The sequence below is a fragment of the Mirounga leonina genome, unplaced genomic scaffold (genome assembly GCF_011800145.1).
Source record: "Mirounga leonina isolate KUSES-001 unplaced genomic scaffold, KU_Mleo_1.0 Mir_125, whole genome shotgun sequence".
Classification (NCBI taxonomy): Eukaryota; Metazoa; Chordata; class Mammalia; order Carnivora; family Phocidae; genus Mirounga; species Mirounga leonina.
In genome coordinates, this window is record NW_023270305.1 from 25,334,512 (window position 1) to 25,352,299 (window position 17,788).

The 17,788-nt window shown below is 42.6% G+C and overlaps 1 protein-coding gene across 5 annotated transcripts in view; it reads right to left on the reverse strand.

Moving 5' to 3' along the window:
- The window catches only part of SLC8A1 (solute carrier family 8 member A1), a 367,453-nt gene that overhangs the window by 310,017 nt on the left and 39,648 nt on the right, over nt 1–17,788 (reverse strand). For 2 of the 5 annotated variants that reach the window (XM_035000982.1, XM_035000980.1), the window contains exon 1: nt 3,136–3,330. The exons of the other annotated variants lie outside the window; for them this stretch is intronic. The gene's annotated coding sequence lies outside the window, so the exon portion shown is untranslated. Of the gene's footprint in view, nt 1–3,135; nt 3,331–17,788 lie in introns of those variants that run through there. 5 annotated transcript variants of the gene reach the window in all.

A 17,788-nucleotide genomic window follows, 5' to 3' on the forward strand; every position in this document is an offset into this window, starting at 1 on the left:
AGAGGTTATGATGAGGGGTCTAAGTATGAGGTACGGGCAATACTGGAAGATGTTTTGGCAAGAGACATCTATCCCTTATAAGAAAAAAAGTGGCGGGGGATGGGGGGAGGATGAAAGGAACAGGAAGAAGAAAGAGATTGCAACACGTTGATTCCTAAATTCTCAGCAAATGTAAAGCAACAATTTAATTTTTGGTTAGAAGCAACATACATTCACACTGTAAAAATACAAAACATGCAAGATTGGTGCTCTACCACCCTCTTTTAATCGTGTATTTCTTTTTCCAGATTTAATTTCTATTTCAGCCTGGACCTTGGTTATTTCCATGCTGATGGGGTAGACCACTGGCTACTTACCTCCATGCTTGCTCTCTCTACCTGAAGGTGTTATGGAGAAAGGGCTCCTTTCACTGAATTGCAACACAAAAATCAGATGGCAAAGTCCTATAATGCACTTACTTTGGGAGAAACACATCCATGACCTAAATGAATGCTTTAACTTGCTTTAAAGCAGGAATGTAACCTCATTGGATCTGCAGAGCTTTTATCATCATTTATTTATTTTTTTTAAGAAACAGATTAAATACTGAGAGGGAAGAAACCATGCGTTTACTTTGCAAGATAAATAAAGTCTATTTTTGTCTGATAAAAAACATGTTAAATATAGCTTGCTAACAAAATGCTGAAGCTCTCTTGGAATTTTTTTTTTTTTTCCAAAACAGTAAGCTTGAAAAAGCAATTAATGTAAATCCTGCATACAGTCCTGACTATACTTCATCTTCCTTTTGTAATTTTCGTTGGAGTAAAAGCACTGCTATCACTTCTCTTCCCCTTCATGGTCAACAAAATGGTTAGCTAGCTCTTAATCTTAAATCCAAAATGATATAGCAGAAACCATTCAATAGTAATGATAAAATAGAAAGAATAGAAAGACAGATGGATAAATAGGTAGGTAGTTAGGTAGATAGATTGATAGACAGATAGATATAAAGAACAGCCTTCATATTCTTTTAATTCATTACTCTCCTCTTCCAGCCCTGTGAAGCTTTCAGGACAGAGTAAATGAAGTCTGATTGTCATGGACACTTGCATCCTTTGCAACCCTGCACAGCTCAATAGTCAATAATGGTTTACCTCTATCCAGTTCTTTAATTCCCTAGTAATTAATCATTCCATATTTAATACAAGACAACAGCCATTTTAGGGAGGAAAAAAAATAAGCGCTCTTTTTTTAGTAGGTGGGAGAAATCTTAGCAAAATAGCCCTCAGAATCAAATGGAATTCTTCAAACAGGCGGGATTTGTAAAATGAAAACCATTTAAGAAAACACATCCTGCTTCTTGATGAAGTAAGTGGGTCTTCCCCCACCTTCTCACTCACAAGGCCCCAAAGATGGAGCTAGCTCTCCTTTCCTTCCTCCTTTCACACCAGCCTAAGCAGCCAATTAAGCAAGTTTAGCAAACCCATAGAGCTAAATCCAAGTAACACAGGATTTGAAAGAGGAACCTAACAGCCGTCGCCCCTATTCTGGTTTTGCTTTCTTATCTGAAATGAATGAAACATCTAGATACATTTCTATCCTCCTTTCCTGACTTGCTGCAGGAGTAGCTTTGAGAGAGAAAGAGAAAACACGCAAGTGTGTGCATGTGTGTGTTTAGGGGGGCGTGGGTGGGAGGCATACTTGCAGAATGCCCTCCTGGTTGCTCCCCATTTCCCTTAGCAAATCTTCCCACAGACGCTGGATTGTGGGTGCTCCAATTGCTCATATTTGGAGATACTCAGCCTATGCCTTTAACCAGATCTGATCAGAATCTCCACCTACTCTGCTAGCTCCTCCACGATCTGGATGCCAGTACTGTCTTTACATCTGTCATTTTTTAAAAAGCTTCTTCCACTACACCTCCTACTGATATCCTTTTTTCTCTTTTTAGTCTTTACACCTCCAGCAGGACAAAGTTTGTATTGTTATAGTCACAACCACTAGTGGCTGACTAGCAGGAGAGATACAGAGCGCCAGCAAGGGAGCCAGGCTAAGGGGGTGGGGGGGCGGTTAAAGAGATACCTAGTGCAAAGCCTGACTTTCTTTCCGATGAATGCGGACACCACGCACTACTGCTCTCTTCAGAAAATTCTTTGTTAAATTTGATCAGTCTGCTTTCAACCCAACCACTGCCACTTTGTCTGGAGAGGGAAATACAAATTGCCAGCCCCAGTCATTCATCAAATAGTCAACAGAATCCATGGGCGGGGGGGTGTTGAAATCAAGGATGCACACACACTGTATTTTTAAAAGCATCCTCTGGGCAGATTTGGTTTCTTTAGCTGACTGTCCACCCATAAGACCTCCCTCTTCTTCATTAAGGAGGAGCCAAGAAGGATATCCTCACATCTCAGAACACAGACCATTTCCCCAACAGCCAGCAAAGCTCCAGAGGCAGATAATGCAGCTGCAAAGTTCCCTTCGAATCTCGTGGGGGAGAGATGCCTGTGCGTGCAGAATCCCCAACGCGTACACCCCGGCACAGTGCCCAAAGACCCGGACCCTTCAGCCCACTACCCCCCACCCCCACCCCACCCCCGTCCCGCTGTAATCCCCCCTTGCCTGTTCCTCCTGCCCCGGCCACAACTCCCTCCTCTCCGCAGTCCGTGGTGAAGGAGCACCCAGACCTCGCCGGAAAAGAGACTCGCGAGTGTGGCCTTGGGGAAGACCCCAAGGATTACCAGGAGGTGGGATGACCGTGGAGCAGAGCCCAGTGGGTGGGGACGCCTGGATCCCCAGCAGCGCTGCATTCCGGGTGGACTTAGCTCTTCGCGCCCTGAAGCCTCAGAGCCCAGCGCCGTGCAGGGTGCAGCATCTCTCCTTAGCAGCCCTTTCCTCCTCCGGCAGCCGGCACTGGCAGGCGGGCACACTCACGCCCAGACGCACCAGCCCGAGCAATTTCGCTCCCCGAGAAGCGCGGACACCCCATAAAACGTGTAGGGACACACGCGCGCGCGCGCGCACACACACACACACACAATTCAGCAGCCGGTCCTTCGCCCAAGCGGGTGGGAAGTGTAGCCTTACGAACAAGAAATGGAAAACAGTTGGCGGTAGCTGACCAAATCCCTCCTGCTGCCCATCATAAGAGCCTACCTGGTCTGGGGGAGTGTGGATGGATCCTTCTTCCCCAGTTCCTCCACGCTAGCTGGCAGTACGGCGCACTCTCTCCTTTTAAATAGCTCCCGACCGGGAAGAGGTCGCTCCCATCTTCGGGGGGAAGCACAAAGCGGGCGGCGGCGGGCAGACTCCCGTGCAGCGCCGGCGCGAGCGGGAGCGGCGGCTGCGGGCAGCCGGTGCGCGCGGGCGGGAGGCAGGCGCGGAGGCCGGGAGGCTGGGAGGGCCGGGGCCCGGGCGGCGCGCGCGCTCCCCCTCCCTCCCGCGCACACTCGCCCGCCCGCCGCCCGCCCGCCGCCCGCAGCCTCGCACTCGCTCACACGCGCGCTCGGCCCCGCCGCCGCCGCCGCCGCCTCCGCGGCCCGCCGAGCCCCGGCGCCCTCGGCGACCGCCCGGGAGGAGAGCCGGCGCGTTTCTGAGCCTCGAGCGGGCGGGGAGCCTTTCCAGCCTCCCAGCCTCGCAGCCTCCGCCGCCGAGAAGGTTTTTCGATTTGCTCCCGGCCCTCGGCCCCGCAGTGCGTTCTGGCCGCGCGCTAGCGCTCTCCCGGGCGGGCACCCAGCCCATCGATTACACGCGCAGACGGGCGCTGCAACTTTTCTTTTCGACCTTCCTCGCCTCTCCCACAGGCAGAACCCTCTCCCTGACTTGCCTACCCATTTCTCACCTCTGAAATTGTGCATCCAGATATATCTTTCTTCCTCCGCTTTCTAGCCCTCCGCGAAAGGAAGCTTTCGTTTAGCAAAGGGACCTGGGGATGTATCAATGATTTTCTCTTATATCCTCACTGTGTTTTTCCTACGTATAGACATGCACAGCAGTACCGTGGCTAGAAGCTGCTGACACAAGCAGATAAGGATGTGGGGGTGAGGGGAGAGGTATTCCCCAGCCAAGATCTCGGAAAGATTCTCCGTGTTGGTATTTCCCTCAAAGATTGCAACTCACCTGGGAATAAAGACCAAGAAGCTGTTTAACGCGAAAGCCATGCCGCTTCTAAACCACACAGAGGAGTAAAAGCTGAGCATTAAGGTTGAGTTGGGAAAAATCTAATGCAGCAATCGACGAACCATTCATTGGCCTTTCCAAGAGAAGCATTATCATTGCCAATACATCACTTCCCCATAATTAATAAAGGAGCATTGCACCAGGCCCTTGCTTTCTTGACAGCTCATTCATCCTTACAAATCCTTAATGACTTGGCAGGATGAAAGGCTAGACCCACTGTGGAGTTCACAAACCTGGCTGCACATCAGACGCACCTGGGAAGCTTGTTAAAAATGCAGATTTTAGGGGGCGCCTGGGTGGCTCAGTCGTTAAGCGTCTGCCTTCCGCCCAGGTCATGATCCCAGGGTTCTGGGATCGAGCCCCACATTGCATTGGGCTCCACTGGGCTCCCTGCTCCATGGAAAGCCTGCTTCTCCCTCTCCCACTCCCCCTGCTTGTGTTCCCTCTCTCACTGTATCTCTTTCTGTCAAATAAAACTTAAAAAAAAGAACCACTTTTTAAAAAATGCAGATTTTAGCATCCCATCTTGAGACTCTGATGTTGTAGTCCTCAAGGGTGACTCGGAGCTTGCGTCTTTAAAGCACCAGTGGACATTCACCACTGGTGTAGTTTGGCAGAGGGGTGAGGGGTCAGGGACAGCTGTGTGGAGAAGCTGAGAGGAACAGAGCACCAGGCAGAAAGTTAAGTCCTTAGCGGAGATCTCCCCACTACTTACTCTGCAGCTCTCTGGCCGCCAGGCCACGGGGGAAAGGGAACTCTGACTCCAGGAATCCCACTGTTTGACTATGAGGCGGGTGGCTCTCAACCCTGACTGCTTCAGAATCTCCTGGGGAGCTTTTAAAAATCCCAGTGCTTAGGCCACACCCCAAACTGATTAACTTGGAATCTCTGCGGGTAGGACCCAGTCATCAGTAACTTTTTTTTTTTTAAGATTCCCAGGTTGATTCTTACCTGTAACCAAGGTTGAGAACCACTGTTCTGTGCCAATATCCCTCAACCCTGAATGTGAATATGAATCACCTGGGGATTGCAGGTTCTTCTGGAGCTGATCTGGAGAAGGCCTAGGATCTGCATTTCTAGCAAACTTACAAGTGATGTTGGTACTGCCTGGATGAGGACTGTGCTTTAACAAGGGTCTGCTGCGTCCATCTAATGCTCGGGGATACCCAGCTTGATGGAGGAAACCAAGCTTCTTCTTGTCTTGTATATTCCCAGGAATCATTCTCGCCTAAGAACATTTTCCTTTCCTCTTAGGAAATAAATGTTCTTGACTTGCCACAGACTTTTTGTTAGACTGCACTGACTAATGGGTGTAAACAGAATGACGTGGGGAGACACAGAAGGTCACCATCTCTTTAAGAGTATGTCCTTAGCCAAAAATTACTTAGGGTACTGATTTCAAGGGAGTGTGAGAGGCAGACATTTGGCTCACACTCAATGAAAGGGACTTAGAGAGAAAAGTGGCTGTTTTCTAAATGGCCTGTAACTAAAAACTCTCCCCCCCCCCTGCGCCCCCCCCCCACAGGAAATAGGACCAGGCTAACTGAAGGAACTGAGCAAAAGAGCTGAATGAAAATGTGAGTGGACTACATCTCATTGGAATACATTCTGTGGAAGGGGCGTGGCCTATTCTTGCTATTAAGGACCACTTGGTGAAAGCTCAGATTTTCTTGGAAGTGTAAGCATGCTTGTGACGTGGGTGACACCAGCCTGGTTCTTAAATGTCTATATTCCAGTGCTGCCCAAAGTTCACCTTGTCGGTAGCTGAGAAAGCATTAAGGCTTCATCTTGGTCCTCTTTATTCCTCTTCTTTTCCAATCTAGTCTGGTATTAGATTAATTTGAATTTGGGGGGGGAATTTACATTAAGGTCCTCTCTTTACCTAGAACCATTAAAAGGCAGCCTAGTGCCTAGTGATTTGGCACACCCTTTCTGATTTGGCTCAATTTCTGAATCCTTATTTTTTTTTTCCTTTCATTTCTCATTAAAGGCATCTTTATAAGTGTTCCGGGCCCCACGGCAAGTCAAAGCTTTTGCTCCCTCCTAAATGTCATACATGACTGGATTTTTATTGCAAGAATTATCAAAGGCTACATCACTGGCACAAGGCTCTAGGTAAGGAAATAGAGCGGTTTCTGCAGGCTGTGGCTTTGGAAAGAAGAAATATTGTATGTAGGAAGGTGGTGATTTACATTCCAATGCCAATAGTTATTTCTTAATTGTATTCTTGAATCTTGATTGCCATTCTTTTCTTCAGGCTTAGGGTTCAGAGATATGGGATCTGGGTCTCTTCTGTTATGTATCCAAAGCAATAGGGCATGACCATTTTGGGGACTCCGCAGGGAAATCACTAAGATTTGATATATTCTAAAGATGGTTCAGATTTTCATGAACTAATTCCCTGCAAACCTTCAGGAGATCTTTTAGCAAACTCATTTTCAGACCAAGTATAAATGTTGAGAATTAGGCCCTACTTTTTCATCCAGTCTACAGAGAAACTGGACATATGATCAGGGCTATGAAAATTTTTTATAATATATTTAGTATTTTACTAAAGCTCTTGATAATTTTTCAACATAAGAAAAACAAGTACTTTCTTGTAATTTCTTTCATTTTTACTTTGAATCATGTAGGTCAGAGTTACCATCCTTGTTTTTCTAGCCTTGGGTCTATGCAAGTGTGTTCATACGGAGTTAGTATTCCCCACCTCATTTCCTCCTCTGCCAACCTTCACACTCAACTACCTGCTCACCCTTGAGCTCAGTTGGATACTGACTTCCATATAAGAAGACAGTAGGGTAGCAAGCACACCACGTGGAGCTCAGCATTAGCCATTCTTCCACACCTAGGAACTCCAACTAGATCACTGACATGATTTGTCTTTTGGGTTTCCATTGCTGCTGATTGGATCCAGGGTTTTTTGCTTCAAGTGTGACTGCAGGGAATTTTTTGTTGATTTCTAAGCACTATTATTTCTCCTCACTGTGATCTTGTTCCTGCAAGTAAACTTTTACTTCTCTGTTTTGTTTTGACTAGTTCAGCACCACCCTGAATTTCCACCCCAGTAAGTGGGCCCTACTCTGGGGCCTTACTGCCTCCCCAGTAGACTCACAGTTATAACCCATACTTTCTTCACTGTGGGGGTCACCCACTTCCTCTGAATTTGTCACAGTGTTTGGATCAGGGACCTGCATTTCCATATTTGAGCAATTTATGGTCAAGGATTGGGCTTGTACAAAATCCTGACACTTTTATTTTCCATTTCTGCCCCTTATCACATTAAGGACATTCTCTAGTCACTGTCCCGCAACTTTATCAGTGACTAACTTCATGGCAGAATCATTATCTAGAGCAATTAGTGGGTCAGAAAAGAACCAAAACTGGTTAAGAGTTAAGGATTTGGAGTCAGAATATCTGGATTTGAATCTCACCTCTGGCCGTGTGATCTTGGGGAGGTTCTTTAATCTCTCTGAGTCACAGTATCTTTGTCTGGAAAACCTAGATTGTAGAATTTCCTTAAAGGAGTTATAGGAAGGATAAAATGTATATAATGTGCTTGACATAGTCCCTGATTAGAGTAATTATTCAATAAATGATGCTGTTGTTATTTCTATTGTTGGTAAAGTTCCATAAAAATGATATTCATAAAATTTAAAAAAAGTATCTATATAATTAGGTGGCACATAATCAGCCATCTCATTTTCAATAATGATTATGCTATCATTTGTACTATACAGAATTCTATGCAAGAAATAAATCCAGGAAAGTGAATGCTCTACACTTTGAGAGTACTTTCCTTCTCGGTAATGAAAGAAGCTATTGCGTACTTTCTAATTCTGTAAGTAGAGAATGTAGTTATATGTTTGATAGAGGGGGCATCGCATCTGTTGTATATTGGTTTGGTACAATTTTCAAATCCACTTATTTATGACAAAGACCAAACAAATAGTTGTTTTTAGAAATAAAGTTGTTTTGATATAAGAATGAAGTAAGTTGTGTCACGAAATCATCATCTCATCTCTTGTCACCAATAAGAACTCAGCAGTTCAGCTGCTGGAGGCCACCACCCCACCCCCCCGTGGGAGGGGGGGAGCTTCTCGATAGAAACATATAAAGAATCAACTATGTCAAGGGGACATTTAGACTATAAATACCGAGAGTTTGTGAGGCTTATCTGAGAGTGTTCAGTCTGGGCAAGGCCACTCATCTAAAATAGCTCTCCAAAGACCTTGGGGCATTAGCTCTTGCCTTGGTCAAGGCAACTCTTATTGGCAGAGGTGAAAACCATGCAGCAGCTCTTGGCAAAGCTTGTCTTGCCCATCAACACCAGAGCTACCGTTCCCTAGTAACACACTCTAGCAACAGGGGACTTTACCTTTTGCACTGATAGCTGGACCTCAGCTCGCAGTTGGCTAACCTGGCTCTCCCAAGTACTAACTCCTATAAAGGTTCAACCCCACTGAATGTGGACTTTATTCCCTTCCTCTCCTCTTGCCTGGAACAATCACGTGAGTAATCTATCATTGATTCGGAGTATATTATTTCTTTATTGGCTTATTAAGAGACATCCTGTATCTTATTGACTTGTGAAAGTCCCGCAGTGAAGCTGTGTTAAATAAATTGCTGGCAAAAAAAAAAAAAAAAAAACCCTCAGTCTCTGAGCATTAATTTGCTTTCCAAAACAAAGCAACATTCTTGCTGGGTCACAATATTTCTTTTCCTTTATGTCTGGGTATTAACTTCATACCATCTCTATTATAATCTGGGGGTGTAATTTCCAATAGAGTTAAACAAATTTCACTACAATGAAGATTTTGCTTGTCCTATCAGTTATATATATTTTAAAGATTTTATTAATTTATTTGAGAGAAAGAGAAAGAGAGAGCATGAGCTGGGCAGGTGGCAGGGAGGGAGAAGCAGAAGCTGAGCACCCCCAGGAGCAGGTAGCCCGATGTGGGACTCGATCCCAGGACCCTGAGATCATGACCTGAGCCAAAGGCAGACACTTAACCGATTGAGCCACCCAGGAGCCCCTGTCCTATCATTTATATTAACAGATGACCTTATCTGTGACATAAACTTCTTTGCTAAGTTTGCACAAACTTTCCTCAACGTCGATTCAAGGACTCTCTACCAAAAGAGACTGAAGATGAAGCCTCTGGGGTGCTTTGTACCAGTTATTTGTGTAGATATTAAAATTATTTGCCATCTACAACCTAACTTTTATTTAAGAAATCCTTAGGAACTAACGAGGGAATTATGATTACCCTCATTTTACAGATTGAGATCAAGGAGATTTGTCCCACCCTGGCTACACAGTATCAGTTATATTGTTTCAAAATATGGAAGCCCAGACCCACTCTTGGAGATTCGGCCCTCATTGATTGAAAGTGGAGTCTAGGCATGGGAAAATTTTTAAGTTCCTTGGGTGGTTCTAAGTTTCAGCCAGAACTGAGAACCTCTGGCCTCAGATCAAATAGCTAATTAGTGGTAAAGACGAGTGAAAACAATCCCTTTACATCTGCCACAATGCTGCTTGTATTCTGCTGCCCCATCAAACACTGATATTTAACAGAATATAAAAATGGGGACTCTTCTTGGAAACTTGAGAGCTTACAAATGTTTGAGGGCCTTTTTACATTTCTAAGGGACCCAAGTGGGTTTTGTAATTGACAAAGATAGATAAGTAGATTGGAAGAGATGATCAAGAAAAGTGAGTCTGTTGACTGCAGGGCCACTTTCGGTTTTGTTGAACACTCAATCCCTAGCATGTAGAGCAGTTTTGGGTACATGGTTGATGAATTAATAAAGCACATATTGTGCCCTGTAAGGGACTGCCCTGTGTTGACAAAAGATGGATTTGGGGTCTAGGGTAAAGGAAACTCTTTGGCGCCTGTCCAGTGCAAATTGCAACTCAAGAGCAAACACCTCCTTGTAGCTATCCTTAGTGCAGGCCCTGGTTAGCAACTGACGACTGCACCATATCCACCCACAGTCCTGCCTGGCCACCTGCTCTGTGATGACAGACAGATTGTCTGTGACATTGCAGGAGGCCAGACCACACAGCGATGGCAATCTGACCGAGCCTCAGGCTTATGTGGGTAAGCTGACCCTTTGTCAATTATCTCAGGAATTACTTCTAAGCTCATTTGGCCCACTTTGTAAGAATGTCAGAGAATCTCTTATTTCCTGTTAAAAGAGGTTCTTTAGGCACATAATTTATGGATATGTGCTTGTTTTCTCATTGACTATTTTTCAAGAATCAAGGGACCTGTGAATTTTCTGATATGCTCAAAGTCAGTCACCAAGCAACTCCTATTAAAGGCAACAAGCTGGGCAGAGCAGAGACAAACAAAACACAGTTGAGAATAGTCATATTAATTCATTTTCTCATTCATTCCTTCATGTATTTATTCAACAACTATTGATGAGGGCCTACCCCAAGCCAGGCACTGTCCCAGACCTAGACATACAATGGAGAAAACATCAGTTAAATTCCCCATCCTCTGGTACTTACATTGCACTGGAAAAAGAAGAGGCAGTACGCAAAATAAATGGACTCATGCTAAGGTATCAGCTGGAGATACTGCTATGGAGAAATGAAGCAAGGAAAACAAGCTAGTGACTTGAGGAAGCAAGTATGAGTTTAGGTGGTCAGTTTTGTGGACACCTCAGTGAAGTCAGAATTTCTCATTGACCGGGCCATCCCTCTTATGAGAGTACCACACAGAAGAAACAATAGAGCACAATGTCTTGTTTGTTTGATACTTTGTTTCTGCGGTGAGTGAGTCCCAGTTCCTTGAGGAATTCCCACCTCAAAGCAGCCAGCCTTGATCAAGCTCAGCTGCAGAGCCTCAACCACACGGTTTGCGCCTCTGCATTCAGGTGCATGTTCGTCCGATATAAATCCAAGTGTTGTTCCAAAACCACAGACAGCTCCCAGAAGCTGCATATAAAATGATTGTATTCTTTCTAAGGCAGAACTGTTGCAAGAATTCTTTTTTTTTTTTTTAAAGATTTTATTTATTTATTTATTTGAGAGAGAGAGAGAGAGAGAGAAACAGCATGAGAGGGGATAGGGTCAGAGGGAGAAGCAGGCTCCCCGCCGAGCCGGGAGCCCGATGCGGGACTCGATCCCAGGACTCCGTGATCATGACCTGAGCCGAAGGCAGTCGCTTAACCGACTGAGCCACCCAGGCGCCCTGTTGCAAGAATTCTGACCACCCCTTTGGGTTTTATTTCAAAAGTGGTGCTTTAATGCAACTGGATGGCAAACTTCACAAGTGAGCTCTCGTGGGGGAAGCGTCTTCCCACAAAGTCAACAGCACTGGTGAGGAGGGAGGGGAATAACATGTGTGTAGCTTACTGATGGTTCCAGTGCTTCTTTCCATGAGTTTGTCATGCCTCCTGTATCCTTCTTCCTATATTCTTCTCTGAGATCACACAATACACAGAGAACGTACACATACACACACATACACATTGCACTCCTACACACCCTCCTGCACAAACTCACACACTTGCATACACAAATCTTAACTGTGGCTAAGTATATAATTATTGGAAAATCACTATTTGCAAATTTGCAAAAACATGGAAATAATAGCTGACTTCTTGTTTTTTTGTTGTTTTTTTCTAATTTTATTTAACCTTCATGGTCTTTTATTGGCCAGATCTTATATACTTGATTTCAAGTCTCCTTCGAGGCTCAAAGGCTAATGCAGAGTATGACCCATGCACTGCTCTCTTTCAAAAAGAATGATGACAGATTTGAGACCTAAAAAAGATACTTGGTTCATGTATCATACAGATCTTGAGAAACATTTGGTTTTTGTCTTCCTGTTTCTTTTGTCAAAAAAAAAAAAAATCTCTGAATCCAGAAATTGCTCAAGGAAAGATCTTAGATGGAAATATTTGCAGCAAAATGCCAACCTAACTCAAAAGAGGTGATCAATAAATATGTGTTGAATAAATGAGGCAAATTAATGGAACATGCCTCATTATAGGGCAATCACGTAAAGGAAACTCTGTAGCACGTTTACTGGCTGAACTTGTAAATCATTCAGGCAGCAAACAGTGAGTGACTACTCCATTCAGTGCCATGAACTAAGTCCTGGGATGGTTAAAAACATGAATTAGATACCTCTAGGAATTCAGCTTCCTAGTAAGAATTAGACTCTGAAGATTTTTGAGCACATGAGTGCTATAGCCAAATCTGCATTTCATGAAGGTACATCTTGAAGAAGGTATGAGATGTGTCAAAGTGACCATGGTCAGTGATAAAGAGACCAGTAAGGAGATGATTATGGTCATCTCGCAGAAACCCCAACCAATATGAGGACTCTAAGCAATGACTGGAGAAGAAAGGGAATATAGTTATTTTTCTCCTTGGCTCAGATCTTCAGCAGAGTCTCGTTACTGCTCCTTTCCCAGCCCAGTACTTTTTAAAATTACTGAGTTTTCACTTTCAGGGGAATCCTTCTGGATAGTTCCAACTGGAAACATGATTTCTGTAAGGCTGCTAGTATTCTAGGAAACAAGTCTCCTTTGAGGGTGGCATGCTAAAGGCGGGGAGTGGGGAGGTCATCTGCTCCAGCAGACAAGGAGAGTATTTCATCACTGCGATGGTGCATGGTGAAGACTGGACAACCCTTAGTTGGTTTTGTTATTGTTTTTAAATTCTCTTCAGACAATGCATCCCCTTATTCTTTGTACCTCGGAGTCACTCCTCCCACTGCCTGACCCCCTTGATGTGTGGCTGCCTTTTTAATAGGTTATAGGAGACTGGGAGTATCTGGTATCCTTTCTATAACATAGATCTGACTTGTAGGTGGGGAGCAGGTGGGTAAGATCCTTTCCCCCTTACCCCACCCTCATAGCCACTCTACTAGTAAATCGCCAGACATTTAAATCTATTGTGTGGGAAAGCCAAATGGAGCTAAGTTTGACGAAGGATGGCCTTTATAAAGAGCCTCTTGCTTCCCCTAACTATAGCTGCTTTTAATATTATTTTAGAAATATACAGAATCAATGAAGGAAATCTGAATGTAGTCAGAACATTTAATCAAATATCTATTGTCTTTTGAACACACCCACATTCAGAAGAACACTGATTTGCTAAAAGCAGTCTTATTTGTTGAATAACAGATCCAAGATGAGCCAATTAGCTTGATTTTTCCTATGTATTTCTGACATCGCTTGTGACACACCCATATTCTGACACAAACTAAAAGATTGTACGTTCGTCATTAGGAGAAATCTAGTGTTAATTTACACTAACACTACTTGACATTGTAGGATATATTTTTAAAATAGAAAGCATATGCTAGATTTTTAGATATTCATCCCTTTCCTTTAAAGTGAAATGTTATTTATTTTATTTAAATAAATTTAATACATTTAATTATTAAGATTAAGTTTTAATACATTTATTTAAATAAAATTTCATTCACACTAATATTAGAAAAAAATGCCTAATGAATATTTCTGACAAGTTTGGAAACATCTTTCTTTTTTTTGTGAGAGAAAATATCTTATGGTCAGAGCAGATGTGTGCTTGAATTTTGTGGAAATAGGCTTGAATTTTGGAAGTAACCTGCTAGCTATACAATCAAAGATAGAAATCATTTATTCATGCAATCACTTATTTATTGAGTTTTTTAAAAGTAACTCTTAAGCAAGGGACTATGTTAGACATAGGAATCATCAATGAACATATGAAAAATGGGGCTTTCATCTTGGGGAAGAAAAGAGACATTAAACAAATTATACAATTTCTAATGCAGGAAGATGACCATTTTTAGAAGTCTGTTCTTTTTTTATCTACATATCTTCCAGAAATGCTCTTACAAATTACTCTTTTATGGATAAAAAGAAATATTGATAGCCTAAGTGAACAAATTAATTCTGGCTTAATTCTGGCATGGAGACAATGCATTTCATAACTAAAAGATTCCTATATTTCTACCGAAGTTAATATTTCTGCATTATGGTATATAAACAAATAAGCAACTACGCCTGGTGTGTTACACACTCTGTCAGGAGCTGTGGGAGGACAATACTCAACCAGGTCCTCCTCTTTGAGGTAAAGAGACGAGGCTCCCAGACGAATTGCTTTAAAGACTGGAAGAAGCAGAGACTGCTAGCTGATTTCCGAGTCTTAGTCTCCAGTCTACTTTTGCATTATATAGTCCTGGGATGGTGGAAAGACCACCTGGGAGAAATGGGGTTTGGTGGTCTCAGAAATGGGGCTGCAACAGGGAAATGAGATTGGGCTATATCCCTGCCAAGGATTTCACCACAGGAACTAAGACCCAAAATAATAATCCAATCACACAGAAGTTGCTCAATGCCTGGAAAAGATGCTGAATAAAGGGTCCCTCCCCAGTGGGAACAGTTGAGGACTTTACCTAACCACACTGAACATATAACCAATGAGATGGCTCAGCAGCCATCCTTCTTCTCTGCTGGAACAGTACGGGAATGTAGAGGAAAGGGGGTGGGCAGAAGGTAGACAATATCCCCTTCCTTCCCTAAGTCTCTAGAGCACTGGGTCTCAGTTGGGGTGGTAGGGCTGTTTAGGGGCAATTTGGAAATTCACGGGGATGTTTTGTTGTTGTCACAATAATGTGGAAGTTGCTACAGACATTCACCGGACTAGGGCCCGGAATGCAACACATCTTACAATGCATGAGCCAGTCCCATACAGTGAATAATTTCTTTTCATTTCTAATTTCATTTCATTCCTTCATTTCATATAACTTTCAGATGTTCCACGAAGCCCTCATATAGGCGAAAAACTTACTATCTGAGTCTAGAAGCTTACTCTAGTTTTTGTATAAGAGCAAAGTTTTTTGGCATGTTTTAACTTACACAGATTTTTCCAGGAATAAAACTATTGTGTATATTGAGGAAAGATTGTACCTTGTTTTATTTGAAATTTAAAAAGAGCTGCTCACCATTTTGGAAAATCACTTCACTGATGGCAATGTTGCTTGTTAACCAACATTTTATAAAATTTTTAAAATTATGTGTGGACTAGGTTATAGTATCAATTAATTTTATTTCAGAATAATGAAGAGGTTGCTGCCGCATATTTGTTGGAAAAGAGGGAAATTGGATCTGAAGGAATCAATCACCTCTCCAAGTTCATAACTGTCCAGTACTTGGAAATATAGTCTGCAGTGTCAAGGGCAGGAGTTGTGGGAGAAATTTGAATCTATTAGGAGATTGAAACTTAGCAATACCTATGAAGGAGTCAATTATAATAATGAGGCTCTTTCAAGAATGGAAATCGACCAGAAATTTTCTGAACTGGTATTAAGGAACCACTGCAGCAAAGGGCTGCCCCAGAGCTCCACTGGAGGCAGATCATTCCAACATGACTTAAGGGTCTTCCCTGCAGCTTTTATATCCAACTGGATGATCACATACTGGAAGAGCGGAAAGAGTGTGTAGTTACAGTTTTGCTACTACCTAGCTGCTGCCAACTTTGTCTCCTTTTATTTTTTCTACAGAACAGTGATTTGCTACCTTTTGCTCCTTCATTAAAGATCATAACAGCACTCGGGGCACCTGGGCGGCTCAGTCGGTTAAGGGACCGACTTGATTTTGGCTCAGGTCATGATCTCCTGGTTGGAAGACTGAGCCGTGAATAGGGGTCTGCTTGGGATTCTCTCCCTCTGCCCCTCCCCACTCACATTCTCCCTCTTTCTTTCTCTAAATAAATAAAATCTTCTTTAAAAAGGTCATAACAGCACTGAGCTTTGCTTCTCTTGCAAACTGGAAATACTAATAAATTTTCTGTCTCTTTCAAGATTATTCCGAGAATCATTTGGTCCAATAGACATGACAGGAAATGTGATTCTGTACTTCTTACATTCCAAAGTACTCAGACCTATAGCTCATTTTGGTTAGTTGGTTGAATATGTCCTCCTCCCCTCCCCAGCCCAACAAGCACAGATGCTGGGAATTTTGACTTGGTCTTTATATTTCCGATGGATGATTCTACTTTATTTATTCACATGTATGATGTACCTGAAAAAACTATGATTACTTGACATCATTAACTCTTTTATAAAGGGCCAAAGAAAGCACCACGTATAGTAGTGTCTAGATATTGAAGCGAATTAATCATGTATTTTATAGGAACAGGTACTCTAAAAACAAAATGTACAGAGAAAGAAAGAAGCTGGATAAGTGTTTTAAAAGATGGATTAATCTGAGAGTGAAATCCCACCAGGGGAACCGTTAATTAAATCCTGTGAAAGGAGTGGAGTGGATCCCCAAGGCTGGCTGGAGTCTAAACTGGTAGAACACTGTTTATTGTGCCCCTTACAGTTTGTATCTGACCTTCAGGAGGGTTGTTGAGCTTCAATTTTTATCTGTCCAAAGACTTCACCGTTAAGCCCAAGCTGCCTGTCTCGGAAATGTCTGCTATTGCACAGAGCTGAGAGCGTGATGGGGGACGGAAGCAAACCCAATACCACTGCTAAAGACCAGCTCAAAGTGAAAGGATCTGTTTTGTAAAGTGTGGCCAGTAGATCATACAGCAGCACTGCCCTCCTAAACAAAGGTCAGCATCTTGATGGTTAGATTTGCTTCTCATGAGAGGTGATGGTGCTATTAATTGTTTAAGTACAATGGAAGAAGGACCAACTCTAAACTGTTCCATTCACTTCCCTGAATTCTCTCTCTCCTCTCAAAAACATTGCCAACTGCCATCTTTGTCTCCTTTTGCCTCTTCTACAGAACGATGATTTGCGACCTTATGCTCCTTCATGAAATGTCTCTTTGCGTCTGACATTCACATAAACAACTTCTGTCCTTGTTATTCCCTCCAGAATGCTGTTTGCTTTAATTAAATCCTGATTAATTTCCACTTTTTCCCAAAGAAAACAATAGCAGTTTCCTTTGATATTTTTGAATTTACTATGTAAATTCACCACCTTTATCTATTATATTCATGATATTAAATTTTTATGGCTATCACCTTGTAATCTTCACAAAAGAATTTTTAATAACAAAATTGGAATGAGGACTTTTTCATATATGACTATATTACTGTGCAAAATTAATTTAATTATTATTAACCATGTGCATAACAATAAGCAAACTACTTCAGGATCTTAGATCTCAGGTTGAATATCTGTAAAATGGGTATCTGGAACTGATTTTTCCTTCTTTCTTCCATTAAAACGTTAAGATTTCAGGATATAAAATCTCAGTGCTTACTCTAGGTTTCAAAGCTCATGTTCCATCATTTGGTCTATGCTGCATCTTATAAGAGAGATGATATGGAATTATCAGCAACCTCCTCCATGATTGGGAATCCTCTTTTTCTCGTTAAAAATATAGTCATTCATTTTCTCTGGAAAGATAACTTTCAGATAATACTGAATTCCTGGTATTGATTTATTTAAAAATAAGCAGTGTTCATGTATTTTTTACTGTTTACTGTGATTGCTTTCTACAGAAAAGTGTTCTTTCTTATCCATCTAAATAAAGTCAATAATCACTCAATTATTTTGATTATGAAGACTTTTCATGTCTTTCCACATGGTTCCTAGCGTTGCCCATTCCTCCTGAAACCAAAAGAATTTTTAGAGTATCACAATTTTCTATTTTTATT